Source organism: Phoca vitulina, unplaced genomic scaffold (assembly GCF_004348235.1).
Source record: "Phoca vitulina isolate PV1807 unplaced genomic scaffold, GSC_HSeal_1.0 scaffold3, whole genome shotgun sequence".
NCBI classification, from domain to species: Eukaryota; Metazoa; Chordata; class Mammalia; order Carnivora; family Phocidae; genus Phoca; species Phoca vitulina.
The window spans coordinates 39,078,136-39,093,016 of record NW_022589706.1 but is presented as its reverse complement, the minus strand read 5'-3'; the positions used below and the strand labels follow the sequence as shown (position 1 = coordinate 39,093,016).

Here is a 14,881-nt window from a genome sequence, read left to right as displayed (position 1 = left end):
TGTGTTTTATTTTCTGTGTTCTGACACATTGACATCCGGAGCCTTGCTGACCCTGGAGGGGTCATAACCCCATCACCTTCCTTATCAGGCCACCTGTCATAATCCACCCAGGGCCAAGTACCAGGCATCTGGGGACAGCTCCTCAGCCCCAGAGCCCACTTTAATTAATCAAACTAGCCAATCCCAAACCTGCTTATCCTGCTTCACCCATTTCTCCCCGTGCAAACCAAAATAAAGACTCTTGCCCACGCGTCCCCCCTCTTCCTCTGCCTCCTGACAGACCCCGGGGCTTCTCTGTGCATCTCCCTGTGGTGTGGCATGCATGGCCCCTCCTCTTGGCATCTGTGAATATAACAATTGTTTCCTGATCTGTCAGCCTTACCGAACTTCCAACGTTCCATTTCTAAACTCTATTTTAAAACAAAGACGGTATTAGGGGAACTTTAAAATTTTTTTATATTCCCAACCAATCTAAAGTTCCTTGAAAACAGAGGCCACACCCACCTTATTCACTGTTGTATCCTCATCCATAACTCTCAGTTAATACTATAATTGTCCTATGTGGATTGCCAAGCATTGTTCAACAAATATCACTCATATTCATTGTTTCTCTCTGATTCCTACCACCTCCACTCCACTTCAGGCTCTTATAACAGCTAACTAGGCACTCTTCTGGTCACTGCCTTCATCTTTTCTTCTTTCAGGTTTTTGTTCATGGTCAATTCAAATGGCACCAGAGCCACCAAGCCTCTCCTGACCTTCTCAACTAGGTGTAAGCTTCGATTCCTTTAACTGCCACGCTGATTTCTTTCAAACTTTCATTGCCCACTCTACCTCTTGTTCTAGTTATCTGTGCTTTTATTTTATTTCTCTATCAGATTTTAAGCCCCTTGAAGGAAAGAACCATATTTTAGACAGCTTCATATTCTTAGCTCCAGTACAGTGCCTGGTAGGAGGTATTTTACAACTGTTTGTTGAATGATAGAAAAATACTGGATTATAAACTCCTTGAGGGCAGGGAACATTTTTACTTCTCTGTATGTCATGGAATGCCTAGAATAAGATCTTACCTATGGATGATCTATAAATATTTAGTGAATTGAGTAAGCTTATAATGTAGGTGAAATAATTAGTGTTAATAATCCCATTTGACAGATAAAGAAATTGAAGCTCAGAGAAATTCATGCTTTTCCCAAGGTTATCAAGTCAGTACGCAGTAGTATGACTGGATTAGAACCCAGGTCTTTGCCACCTGCTCCAGAGGATACCTTTCCCCCACCTGGAAGTAGAACATTCCTATGAAAACTTTTATAAGCCAAAATGGTGAGAAGAAATGAGACAGTTTTTAATTCATATGGAAAAATTTTTGAGCATTCTCAGACCCCAAAAATAACCTCTCTTAGGCATTCTTATACTTTAGGACACATCTTGCTGGCAGATACACAAAATAAATCAGGATAAAGCACAGATGTTCCCAGGCACAGTTCAACACCATCGCAGCTTGAAGCTGAGATGCTGAGTGTAGTTCCTGGGGAAGGAGCTGGTGGTTCCTCTTTTGCTGCTTGGGATGTGAGCTGCCCCTGTAATGGCTTGCTGCAAAAAATGCTGAATGCTATTTTTCTTTTGCCCCCTTTGCATAAAAGGTCTTTCACCCCCTTTGCATAAAAGCAAAAATGGTCTTTGGCTTTCTCTCAGTTAACAAAAACAGGCAATAATGTAGGTCTTTCATAAAAAGCAAAGTGGCTTAATGCAAACTTTTGATAAGCAGGGGATACCTGTATTTCCCATTACCCATCATCACAATAATAGGTGGCATAACTGAGTGATTCTCATGGGCTAGGAACATAAGGATGTCATTGAGAAGTTTGTCATAGGGCAAGATCTTGTTCTCTATTATACACATGGTTGTGGACTGAATGCTTATGTCCCAAATTCATATGTTAAATCCTCACTCCCAATCTGATGGTATTTGGAGGTGGGGTGTTTGGGGTGTATTTAGGTCATGAGGGTAGAGCCCTCACGATGGGAATAATGCCCGTATAAGAGGAAGCTATAGAGATAGTTTACTCTCTTTCGTCCATGTGAGGATACAAAGAGAAGTCTATAGTCTGCAGCCCAGCAGAGGGCTCTCACCAGAACCTGACCACACTGGCATTCTGAGCTCACACTTCTGGCCTCCTGAACTGCGCAGAATAAGTGATTGTTGATAGACCACCCAGTTTATAGTATTTTGTTACAGCGGCCCAATGACAAAGACATATATTTTTGAAACCCTCTTGCTTTTCAGAAGATTACAAATGTATCATGATCTTTGTTGACAATAGAGACTTGGATATGTCTCCTGTATTGATTTAATAAAAGGTGAAGATTTAGAATATCATTGCTGCCTAAGATGAGGAATTGGCAAGTATGAAGAATTTAGCATTCTTTTCTTGAGAATGACACATCATAAGTTGATCTGAATCTCTTTGATTTCCCAGAATTTTCACTGGCTGGGTTTATTCCACACACACCTCCCCCCTACCTTGGCAATATCTCATGAGCTATTGATAAATTATTAAGCTCTGATGCAAACCCAAGTGCCAGGATTAACCATAAAATTGTGTATTCATCAGGGTCTAGTCAAGAGGCTGAAAAACACAACAGTAATTTTGACAGAGAAGATTTAATATGAAGAACTGTTGACTAGGTAAGAAGAATCTTTAACTGAAAAGCTAAAAGAAGCTCTGTGTCCTAAATGTAGCAGCTGCAGAAAGCAACCACCACCTTCTGGGACTGGGGAAGCAAAGGAAGGAGGTTGAAATTATTAAGACTTAGAAACTTAGAGAAGAGGCCCCATGCAACTGATAATCACGTCTCTGAGGAGGAGCACTGTTTGGCTGGTGTCTTGAAAAATGTACTTGGGATTGTTTTTAATCAGGTAAGGTAAAGCACACAGACACAGACATGACTTTCGTGAAGGAAGAAGTTCATATTCACAGACCTCTGGAAAAAGGAGACATAGCATTCCATGCAGGACAACATGGGAAGCACCAGGGTGGGTCAGGAGGTGGAAGGAGGAGAAAGCATGGGTACAAGCCTTTGCTGTGGTATCTTCAGGAAAGGCAAGGCAGGGCATGTTTTAGGATCAGACAGTTTGAATCGTTTCTATAGGCTCTGGGCTGTGGGAAGTGGTTTCTAGCTATCAAGTACCTGGCCCTGGAGTGATTTAGGGCAGGGGGAATGTTGGCTTGGTGAATGAGAGTTTGATAAAGAAAGTGATTGGGGTGTGGGCTTTGAGTTGGTTGGTTTGCATATAAGGGCATGCTCAGGGATGAGTTGTTTGCTATCTTTAAAAATTAACTGACCTTGGGGAACCTGGCTGGCTCAGTTGGTGGAACATGCGACTGTTCATCTCAGGGTTGTGAGTTTGAGCCCCATGTTGGATGTAGAGATTCCTTAAAAATAAAATCTTAAAAAAAAAAATTAAAAAGAGTCCTTAGAAATCAGCTAATACAGGAGGGAAGTCTGCAAGGCCCCCACAATGTCAAAACATTATAAAATAGAGAAAATAGAAACCATGATTAATACAGCTAGGCTGGTGTTTTTGAGTTCTGAGGGTTACCAGCTGCTTCCCTGGGCCTTTCTTCCCATAGATTAAACTTCTTTCCTCCTCCAAGCTCAGACGGTGTAGTGAACATCTAGCTTTCAAAGGGAAGGGAGTTTCTGGCCCTTGTCACTGAACTAACAACAATCCAAAGAGCTCACACTAACCTAGATATTCTAGATATTTTAGAGGAATGTACACATCCATTTCCTCACCTCACTTGAAGACCTTAAAGGCTCTAGGTTCATTAATAAGTATCAAATATCTGCTGATAGCAAAGATGTTTAACTGCTTTTAAAGTGGAGAGAAAAGTGAGGCCTGAGATGAGCATTACCACCATCTTCTACTTCTTCTGTTTCCTCCTGTATGTCTCCTCTCCCTGTTGCCAGGACTCAGGAGACCTCAGAAAAAAAGTGTTCATCTAAATAATTGCCAGCTGAATTTGTGAAAGGATATTTTTAGTTTGTAAGAGTTTTATTCCTCCAAAAATTAAGCTTTTATGATATGAGTGGGATAGAAAACAGAACCCGAGACAAAGTGTGCATGAGAATGTTTTATTTGGGAAATGCAATCCCAGGGCACCCGGAGTGAGGGGGAAAGGAGTGTGAGGCAGAGACGGAGGGTGGAACATTACTGCACTGGACAAAGCTTCAAAAGAAAACACAGCTTCTACTTGGTCAAATAGGATGTCTCCAGATAGGCTTTAGGGAACCACTGTACACTGAGGCAATTCATTGTAGGAAAGAAGGAAAATGAATTTACACTTGGTTCCTTCCTGCCTTATGACTCTCATTGGTAAAAAGTTTGCCCCATTTTTGTTGTGTTAACTGACCCCTTTGGACAGCTGATGGGAACTCATATTCCATGCTTTGCAGCACGGAGTTTCTCTTTGGATCTGCTAAGACTGGATTTGGAATTGGAGCCGCTGTGGCTGCTGCCATTCTGAGCATGATGGAGGCCATGCCAGCTCCAGTCTCCCCCTTGGAAGAAGGAGAATTTCAGCAGTGTGAGGGAGAGAGGCAGTGGGGGAGGTAGACAGAACTTTCCACTGAGCAAGTGGCAAGTGGCAAAGAACTAATGTGAGGATGAGCATAAATTAGATCTGGTACAGAGAGTATTGGGTAAGGAGTAAATCAGGGATTGGAAATATTTGTAAGTACAAATGAATATCATTGGAGAAATGGAAAGTTCCAGAAGGATATGTCTGGAATATGGATTTATAGATCATGGGAGTCAGAGATCTCTGTCAACACATGGAACCAGAGTGGGTATGAGGTGCAGCCCTGTGTTAGGAGGCAGGAGACCTGGTCCCACTTCCCTGTCTCTCCTTAGCTGTGGCATTTTGACATGGTCTTGGATTAGTTTCTTCATCTCTCTGAGCCTCTGTTGCTTTATTTAAGAAATGCAAAAGAATGAAAGCTGATGTTTTTCCATGCTAAGATATACGTTTCAAAGAAACAATTTTCAGGAGTAATGTACATGTACAGTCTTCTCAAATTTCACTATATAAAAATGAAGAATTATAGTCAAGAACATCAGCAGACAGAAACTCATTTTCAACTTAATATATACACTAGTGGATCTGACAATGAGCTACTGTACTGGGCAGTCAGCCAATCTGAAGTCTAGGCCTGACTGTCAGCAGCCAGCCATATGATTCCATTAAGTCAGTCAACGTCTATCTCTGCCCTTCATCAAAGCACAAACTCTGGTCTCCTGTCACCTTGGTTAGAGTGGCAGTGTGAGCACTGACCAAGTGAGTGATCCTGGTCACATAACTTGAAGTCTCTAGTTCTCATTCCTTATCTGTCTAGAGGGGTTGCTGTGAGCAAATGCACATGAAATGTCTGACCCAAGTGCATACTCAAGTGATCATTAGTATTTCCTCAGTTGTAAAAAGGGGTAGTCAGACCCATAGATCCCTGGGACCCATTCCAGCTTTAACATTCCATGATCCCATACTCTGATTCATTACTTAGTTATTACAATGCTTAATGAGCATTTATTATGTATGTAGTCCTGTGCTGCTTTGACCTCAGGAAGCACACAACCTGGTTGAGACTGTCACATAGATTAGAATCCATACATAGTAATCTGCACTATTGTACTAGAGAGTGCTATCTTAAAAGCATAATAAATCTCATTTAGAGTTCTAAGATTGATGACTTGTCAAGCACATTATTCTGGGAAAAAGCACTTTGTCAGTTTTGAAGAATATGCTTATGACAGGTCCTTACAGTTCTTTAAAAAATTATTTTATAGATGCCCAGTGTATGTTCAACTGATAACTAATGGAGTATTATTGGAAGAAGTATCCACACAGGGTTTTATTCTGAAGTCTGAAGCATGGTAAATTATATATCATTGCTTAGTCTAACTGCTCTTTATAACGATATCATATTTCTAAAGGAAAAAAATAACATTAAAATTAATATTAAATTGGTGACTTGCATTGAATTGAAATGGAAATGCTTTCTGTTGCCATAAAGGTTACCATGGTTAGGCTTTTAGACTCAATACGAAATACTGCACACAAGAAATAAAGGACAGTGTCTTCTTCATCAATAGCAAAGACTCCCCAATTATTCAAGGAGCGACATTATGTGCCAGCCTCAAAAATTCCTTTCACTTTGAATTATGAAGATAGAGAAGAAAATTGAGAAAAGTATGTTACTTCAGAAGTGTGTTTGGACTAGAAAAAAGTTCATTTTTAACGAATAGTGCTAGGCAAAATGGAAAAATCTGTAGTATTATTAGGCATTTAATAAAACATGAAGAAAAGTAATTTAAGAAGGCTTAAGGCAGGACTCCCAGAAGTTTATTTTAGGACATTCAGGAAGATGCTATTATGGGGTGCAATATGTTGTGGTAAGATGCTGAACTTTGATTTAGAACACGTTGGTTCAACTTCTTAATCTGCTACTTACTGTTTTAGATTACCTTGGCCAATGGTCCTACCCACTCTATGATTTCGTTATCTATAAAATTGAGAGACTTAAAATTATTTCAAACTTATTTTGTTATTTGTTTATAGTGTTATCAAAATTTCACATGCACATAATTTAAAGAGATAAGTAGTTTAACAAAGCTTGTTTGAAAACCAACATCCCATTCCCTACCATTTTCCTATGATCAGAGGAAAACACTTGCAACTCTCAGAGTTGTTACTTTTAATATTTGTCTCTGTATCTCTAAGTTATATGCTTGAACTGCTAGTTTTAAAAATTGTGGTAAAATATACATAACATGAAATTTGCCATTTTAACCATTTTAAGTATACAGTGAAGTGGAATTAAAGATATTCATATTGGGCGCCTGGGTGGCTCAGTCGGTTAAGCGTCTGCCTTCGGCTCGGGTCATGATCCCGGGGTCCTGGGATTGAGCCCTGCGTTGGACTCTCTGCCTGGCGGGGACCCTACTTCTCCCTCTCCCTCTGCTGCTGCTCCCCCTGCTTGTGCACTCTCTCTCTGTCAAATAAATAAATAAAATCTTTTATTCATATTGATATTCATATTGTTGTGGAATCGTCATCACAACCTATCTCCAGAATTTTTTCATCATCCCAAACTGAAACTCTGTGGCTCATTAACAATAACTCCTTATTACCACCTATCCCCAGGTCCTGGTAACCTCCATTCCGCTGTCTTTAGGTATTTGACTACTCTAGATGCCTCATGTAAGTGGAATCATACAATATTTGTCCGTTTTGTCTGGCTTACTTCACTTAGTATCATGTCCTCAAGGTTCATCCATGGTGGAGCATGTGTCAGAATTTCCTTCCTTTTTAAGACTGAATAATACTCCACTGCATGCACATACAACGTTTTGTTTGTCATTTATCCATCGACAGGCATTCGGGGTGCTTTTATATTTTGGCTATTGTAAATAAAGTTGCTATGAACATGGGTGTACAAATATCTGTTGGAGTCCTTGCTTTCAATTCTTTTGGATATATACCCAGAGGTAGAATTGCTGAATCATATAGTAACTCTGTGTCTACCTTTTTCTTTTTTTAAGATTTTATTTATTTATTTGAGAGAGAGAGAACACAAGCGGGAGAAGGAGCAGAGGGAGAGGGAGAAGCAGACTCTGTGCTAAGCATGGAGCCTGATGTGGGGCTTGATCCCACGACCCTGAGATTATGACCTGAGCCAAAATCAGGAGTCGGATGCTTAACTGACAGCCCCCCAGGTGCCCCATGGTAACTCTGTGTCTACTTTTTTGAGGAACTGTGAGACTTTTCCATAGTGGCTGCACCATTTAAAATTTCTGCCAGGAATGCACAAGGGTTCTGATTTCTCCACCTCCTCACTAGTACTTGTTGCCATTATTGTTATTGTTATTCTTATTCTTCTTCTTCTTATTATTATTTGGAATACTTTGTGAATTTATGTATTGTCATGTTTGGGAGGGGCCATGCTGATCTTCCCTATATTTAAATTTAAACACTTTTAATATATGTGTTGCTGAAATGAGCACTCTATGTGTTTTTGCTTTTTATACTTTGTGGAAGGTTTCTTTAATTTTATCTCCCAATCCTTCTATTGAGTTTTAACTTCTGCTCTTACACATGTAATTTCCAAGAACTTTTGATTTTCTGAATGTTCTTTTTTAAAAAGAACATCTTATTCTTTTTTTTAAGGACTGCTTTTTTTCAAAGATTTTATTTTTTAAGGCAATTTTAGGTCTATGACAAAATGGAGAGGGAGGTACAGAGATTTCCCATATAACTCCTGCTCCCACACCTGCATTGCTTTTCTCATTATCAACACCACTCACCACAATGGTGTCCCCCCCCCTTTTTTTTTTTTACCAAGGATGAACCTACATTGACACATCATAATCACCGAAAGTCCATAGTTTACCTTAGAATTCAGTCTTGGTGCTGTGCATTCTATGGGTCTAAACAAATATATAACATGTATCCATCATTGTAACATCATACACAGTATTTTCACTATCCTAAAAATTCTCTGTAGTCTGCCTATTCCTCTCCCCACCCACCCCAACCTCCACCCACCCCAAACCGCTGATTTTTTAATTGTCTCCTTATTTTTACCTTTTCCAGAATGTCAAGTCATTGGAATCATACAGTACATAGCCTTCTTAGATTGGCTTCTTTCACTTAGTAATGTGCATTTAATATTCCTCCGAGTCTTTTCATGGTTTGATAGCTCATTTCTTTTTAGCATTGAATAATATTCCATTGTCTGGATGTACCAGAGTTTATTTACCCACTCACCTACTGAAAGACATCTTGGGTGCTTCCAGGTTTTAGCAGTATGAATAAAACTGCTATACTCACTATGTGCAGGTTTTTGTGTGGACATAAGTTTTCAACCCTTTTACTTAAATACTAAGGAGCACAATTGCTGGATTATATAGTGAGAGTATGTTTAGTTTTATAAGAAACTGCTAAACTGTCTTCAAAAGTGACTGTACCATTGAGCATTCCCACTTGCAATGTATGAGAGTTCCTGTTGCTCCACATTCTTTTCAGCATTTGGTGTTGTCAGTGTTCTGGATTTTGGCCATTCTCATAGGTTTGCAGTAGTATCTTGTTTTAATTTACATTTTCCTGATGACATATGATGTGGAGCATCTTTTCATGTGCTTATTTGTGATCTACATATCTTCTTTGGTGAGGTGTCTGTTATGGTCTTTGGCCTATTTTATAATTGAGGTTTTTTTTTTTAAAGATTTTATTTATTTATTTATTTATTTATTTATTTATTTATTTATCTGAGAGAGAGAGAGAATACGGGCAGGGGGAGAGGGACAGAGGTAGAAGAAGGATGAGAAGCAAACTCCCCACTGAGCAGGGAGCCCGACACAGGGCTTGATCCCAGGACCCTGGGATCATGACCTGAGCTGAAGGCAGACGCTTAACCGACTGAGCCACCCAGGTGCCCCAAGTTTTTTGTTTTCTTATTGTTGAGTTTTAAGAGTTTTTTTTAAAAAGTATTTTGTATAATAGTTCCTTATAAGATGTGTCTTTTGCAGATTATCTTCTCCCAGTCTGTGTGTTGTCTTTTTGTTCTCTTGATATTGCCTTTCACAGAGCAGAAGTTTTTAATTTTAATGAAGTCTAGCTTATCAATTATTTCTTTCATGGATTGTGTCTTTGGTGTTGTACCTAAAAAGGCCTCTCCTTACCCAAGGTCATCTGGGTTTTCTGCTATGTTATCTTCTAGGACTTTCATAGTTTTGTCTTTTACATTTAGGCCTATGATCCATTTTGAATTAATTTTTGTGAAGGGTATAAGTCTCCATCTAGATTCATTTTTTTTTGCCTGTGAGTGTCCAGTTGTTTTAGCACTATTTGTTGAAGGGACTATCTTTGCTTCTTTGTCAAAGATTGGTTGACTACATTTATGGAGGTCTGAGTTCTCTATCTTGTTCCATTGATATATCTGTTTATTCTTTTGCCAATACCCATTGTCTTGATTACTATAACTTTATACTAAGTTTTGAAGTGGCATAGTGTCTTGTTCTTTCTGTATGGGTAAAATAACTTTCCTATTTGAGCACATTAACAATAATTATTTAAGGCATTATTTTGCCTACATGGTCTCTGCTCCTCCAAGTTGTCTCCCTTTTGTTTTCATCTGACTTTTATGATACAGGGCTTTCTTTCAGATATCTGGTGATCCTTGACCATCTGCTCATATTTGAGAGCCCTGAACTGATTGGAATCTCTGGGCTTTTGACAATGGAATTCACTGAAGGGTGATTTGGCAGGGAAATTTTGTGGGTATCTTTAGATATATTGATTTGGATTACTCATGTTCCCTAAAGAAGTATTTTCTAATTCCCGGCTTGAAAGATATAGCCCTGGTTCTGTTCATTCCAGAGCTCATTAAAAAAAGAGATTGGACAGGGGTGGTTTTTTTTTGTTTTTTTTTTTTTTTTTACAATATTCAGTATATAAATATCCTGTTAATATTTCTGGTTTTGGTACAATACTTCTGTCCTTATCTGTGCCTAATGTCACCTCGTTCAGAAACTCTGATTTCTATCTTCAGAGAGTAAACTTCTAGTATTTGGATGGGGTGGTGGAGAAACATTTGATCTGCTGCACAGAGTGGGAGAAAGTGATCTGAGGATCTAACTGCTTCTGAAACAGGCAATACTCAGTCCTTTGATAGCCCTATGTTTGCCCCCACTTTCAGAGGCAGCTGGTGCCGCCAATTCTAGATCTTTCTGGGATTCTGTAGTAGAACTGGGATGTTGTTTCTGCGCTTTTCCTCTGCAGGCTTAGTAGTTAGGTCTAGATCAGCTCTCTGAATCAATTATCACTCATTCACTGTTCACCAGCTGCTTATATCTTGTTGCGGTGTTTCCTCTCTTATTCTTTTTATCTGTGTGTCTTAAAGCAACCTCTTTACTATCATTTTTATAGAAATTCCAAGAAGCAAAATTAGATATGTGTGTGATTAATCTTCTCTTTTCTTTTAGAACGCTAATGCATTTTCCACTTCTAATAGTTTGTCTAAGATAGATGATAAATTATAAAAAAAATCTAATCTCAATGATCTAAGGCTGTGTTGTGCAAGATATACATTTTCCTGACCATTGAGGCATTTTATATGAGCTGCTCATTTGCTTGGCTTGACTCACTACTGTCTTGGTAGGTGGGGACAGAAAATGTGGTGAAATTCCCAACAACTTGTTTTACAACTTTTCTTGTCTTTTCTGGTAAAAAGGATGCAGGAAGGAAAATGTTAAGAGTCATGGCTAAAAGTGGGGGTTTGTTGTTTTACATTATTTATGGTCTCTTAGCCCCCAACCGGTTTCACTATTTTAATGTTCTAAAATCACATTGTTTTCAATAAAAAAATAGGGAAAGGTGTTGTTTCAAAATGCTCAAAATACTTTCATGTCTATCCTATGATGATATTAATTATGCAGATAAAGAAACTGAGGAATGAAAGACCAAATAACCTCCATTAAGTATATATAGCTAATGAGGATTTTGGGGGGGGTCAGGAAAATCATAGTTTTCTTCTCCTCTCTCCACTTAGTGGTGATGAGAAGGTGTCCACTCTTTTGAGATGAGTTCAGTCTAGGATGGATACTTTAGGGCAGAACTGTTACCATTTATAACGACTATTATGAGCATCTACTAATTGCCTGGCTACATGCAAATGCTTCACATGCATTATTTCAGTAATCTTTATAGTGATTCTCCTTCTCTACAGATAGGAAACTGACACCCAAACAGGTTAAGAAACTTGCTGAAGTGCACACAACTTAGGAATGCAGGAACTGGGGTTGGAACCAGGTTCTTGAACTTGAAAGCTCAAGCTCTTTACAGGGGCAGCCTCCTTTTGGGCACAGGTTAGTAGTTAGTCTGGTGGTGAAATAGGGGGAAATGGGCAGTTACAATACTGTGTTAGGTGTTGTGGTGGAGGTCCAGTGTGTTTATAAGAGCCTCTGGAGTGGAGACCAGGAAACTACCTGGAGAAAATCATCTAATCAGAGACCTGATGGAACAGTAGGAGCCAGCTAGGGAAAAAAAGGGCCAGAGAGCATTTCAGGCTGAGCGATCACAGAAGCATTCCTATACCTAGAGGAAATCAGTATTTTAACAAGAGCCATCGGGAAGGAGGTGTGGCAGGAGATAGAGAGGCAGGGAGAGTAAAAAGAGGAGAGGCTAAAGAAGAAAGTGGAAGGAGTGAGGCCAACTAGAAAAAGCCTTTAAAATCTAATGAGAGAGTTAGGAGTTTATCCTAGGCCAATGAGGAACCATTCCTGACATAAGGCTCATAAAAACCTGTCCATTCCTAGGTGTTTAGAGCACTAGAAGCATCTTCTGTTTTTTTGAGGTGACTCTGAGTAGGCTTTTAGATGGCTCCTGGATGGGGGCTGGTGCCCAGAGAGACCAAGCCATAATTAGAAGCTTGGAATTTTCAGGCCTTACCCCCACGTCTCCAGAGAGGGGAGAGGGGTAGAAATGGGAGTTGATAATCGATTGTGTCTACATGAGGAAGCTTCCATAAAAATGCCAATAGCATGGGGTTTGGACAGCTTCCAGAGAAGGTGATGCACCCCAACTCCAAGGGAACAGAATCTGCTGTGGTCAGCACCCTTCCAGACCTCCCTCCCCCCCCTCGTACTTCTTCATCTGCCTGTTTATCTGTATCCTTTATCATATCCTTTAGTAAATGTAAAAGTAAATAAGTTTCCCCCTGAATTCTGTGAGCTGTTCTAGCAAATAATCAAATCCGAGGGGAAGAATATCATGGGAAACTCCAGTTTGCAGCCAGATTGGACAGATATTGTTGGTAACCTACTATTTGCAGTTGGCATCTGAAGTAGGGTGGGAGCAGTCTTGTAGAACCAAGCCCTTCACCTGTGGGATCTGACACGTGTCCACGTAGATAGTGTTCAAATCCAGTTAAATTGTAGGTCCCTCAGCTGGCGTCACAGAGAATTGTTTGATGTGGAGAGAAACTTCCGTACATTTGGTGACCAGAAATGAAGTGTTTTGTATGAGTCCCAAAGGAGAAGCACAGGAGGAAGACAGGAAGAGAACTGATAGGTTTTTCCAATTCACTGTGTTTCTCTCCTAGGGCCCTTCACATTTGGAGGGTCTTCCAAAAGACAACTTAACTCTTCATGAAGCTTTAAACTTGCTACACTTTTCTGCCAAGAGAACATAAAAAGGCAACCTCCTTCTACATTTGTATTTCCTCCCAGTCACGCACATTGCCATCGCGATTCCCTACAGTTCTGGCATGATTCTATTTAGAGGCCTCTCTAATGGAACACCCCGTGAACACTGCGGAGGACCAGCTCATTATGCGACCCTTGCTAGATGGCATTGTAAGTACTTAAAAATAACCAAAGTGTATTTAGCTTCGTTTCCCATGAAATGGAAAGCAAATGGGTTTATTTTGTTGTTAAGTGCCCCCATCAAAACTATAAGCAATAACTTATAAATCAGCCTAGGAAAAGAACTTCCAGGCCCCTTTGAGCCATCAGTACCATTCATCCTGGAGCCGAAGTAGAGACGCTGGCTTGCACCGCCCACTTCCCTAAAGTTCTGCTTATGGCTTTTTATCCCCCAACCATTTCAGTGTTTTCCATAAGGGCCTAGATGCGAGATTCAGACTTCTCCAGTAAAGGAGGTTGACGTGCGGCGGGTCCGCGGTGCTCTTTGGACCTGGGCTTGTGGGGCGGGGGCGGGGCTCCACGAGGAGCGCAGGCCGAGGGCGTGTCCTAGAGCCGGACCCCGTGCGCAGCCCGCCAGGCGGGCACTCGTGGTTAAGAGAAGCATCCGCATACGCGACGGCGCTTCTTAAACTTGCACCTAAGGGCACCTCCCTGCTGGTCGCCACCCTGAGGATCTCCCTCACTCCCGCTAAATTTATTTTAGAGTCACATTATTTTAAGAACGAATGTAAATATTACATCTACCTCCACAGCTTATCCTTAGTAGTTTCCAAATAAAAATAAAGGTTCAAATACCCCCACCTCCATGCACGCTACATTGCCACGCTAGCACTTTCCTCCCCATCCCCGGCTAACTGGTGGGCTTCCTAATCTGAGGAGCCCAAAAGGGAGGAAACCCAAAGCGTTGCTCAGTCCGAGGGGCGGGGCCGGAGGCAGGTCCTCCCGGCGCCCCGCCCCGTCCCCCCTCCCCACTCGCAGCCTCGATGGAGGTAGCGGAGCCCCCAGCGTCCATGGGGAGGGCGAGCCCGGAGGCTCCCGGGTGGCAATGGCCGGGTCCCAAGCCTGCGGGGGCGAAGGGAAGGCTCCGGCGGGCGGGACCTTAGCACTCCTCTGCGGACTGACCCGGTACACGAAAAGGTAACAGCCGCTCAGGCGCCCGCGCGCCCCGGCCAGGGCCGCCGCTCGGGTGGGGGCTCCCCTTGGTGTGCCGGTTCCGAAAGCCAGCGGGACCGCGGGGCTCCTTCGCTAGGACCAGGGGAGAAGCAGCCATCGCGGGAAAGCCCGCCCCCTCCTCGAATTTGCTGGCATTCCTAGACCGGAAAATCGCTGCCATCTCTCTGCTGGGAACCGTGTCTACTCGCCACTGACCCCATCCCACCCTCTTTAGTCAGCTATGACTAAGAGGTCAGTTTGGTTTCCAAAACTAGGAGATAGAAGAGGAGGAAGAGTCTAAATTTTCTATATTTGCCTCTGAGAATCAGAGATTTGGCCCCTGGGGCTGATTTTAAGTGTCTCTCCAAGTATGGGGTGTAGCTTTGTGGGAACTCTTGAGGAAGACTCTGGTCTTGTGATTGGGGTCACACAGCATAGGTGAGAGAGGGGTTTTATTTTTGGTTT

General features: G+C 41.4%; 1 protein-coding gene across 2 annotated transcripts in view; it reads left to right on the top strand.

The window, feature by feature from the left end:
• Positions 1–14,231: 14,231 nt before the first annotated feature.
• NMU (neuromedin U) overlaps positions 14,232–14,881 on the top strand; it is a 195,331-nt gene continuing 194,681 nt past the window's right edge. For both annotated transcript variants that reach the window (XR_004298860.1, XR_004298859.1), the window contains exon 1: positions 14,232–14,401. The gene's annotated coding sequence lies outside the window, so the exon portion shown is untranslated. The remainder of the gene's footprint in view (positions 14,402–14,881) is intronic.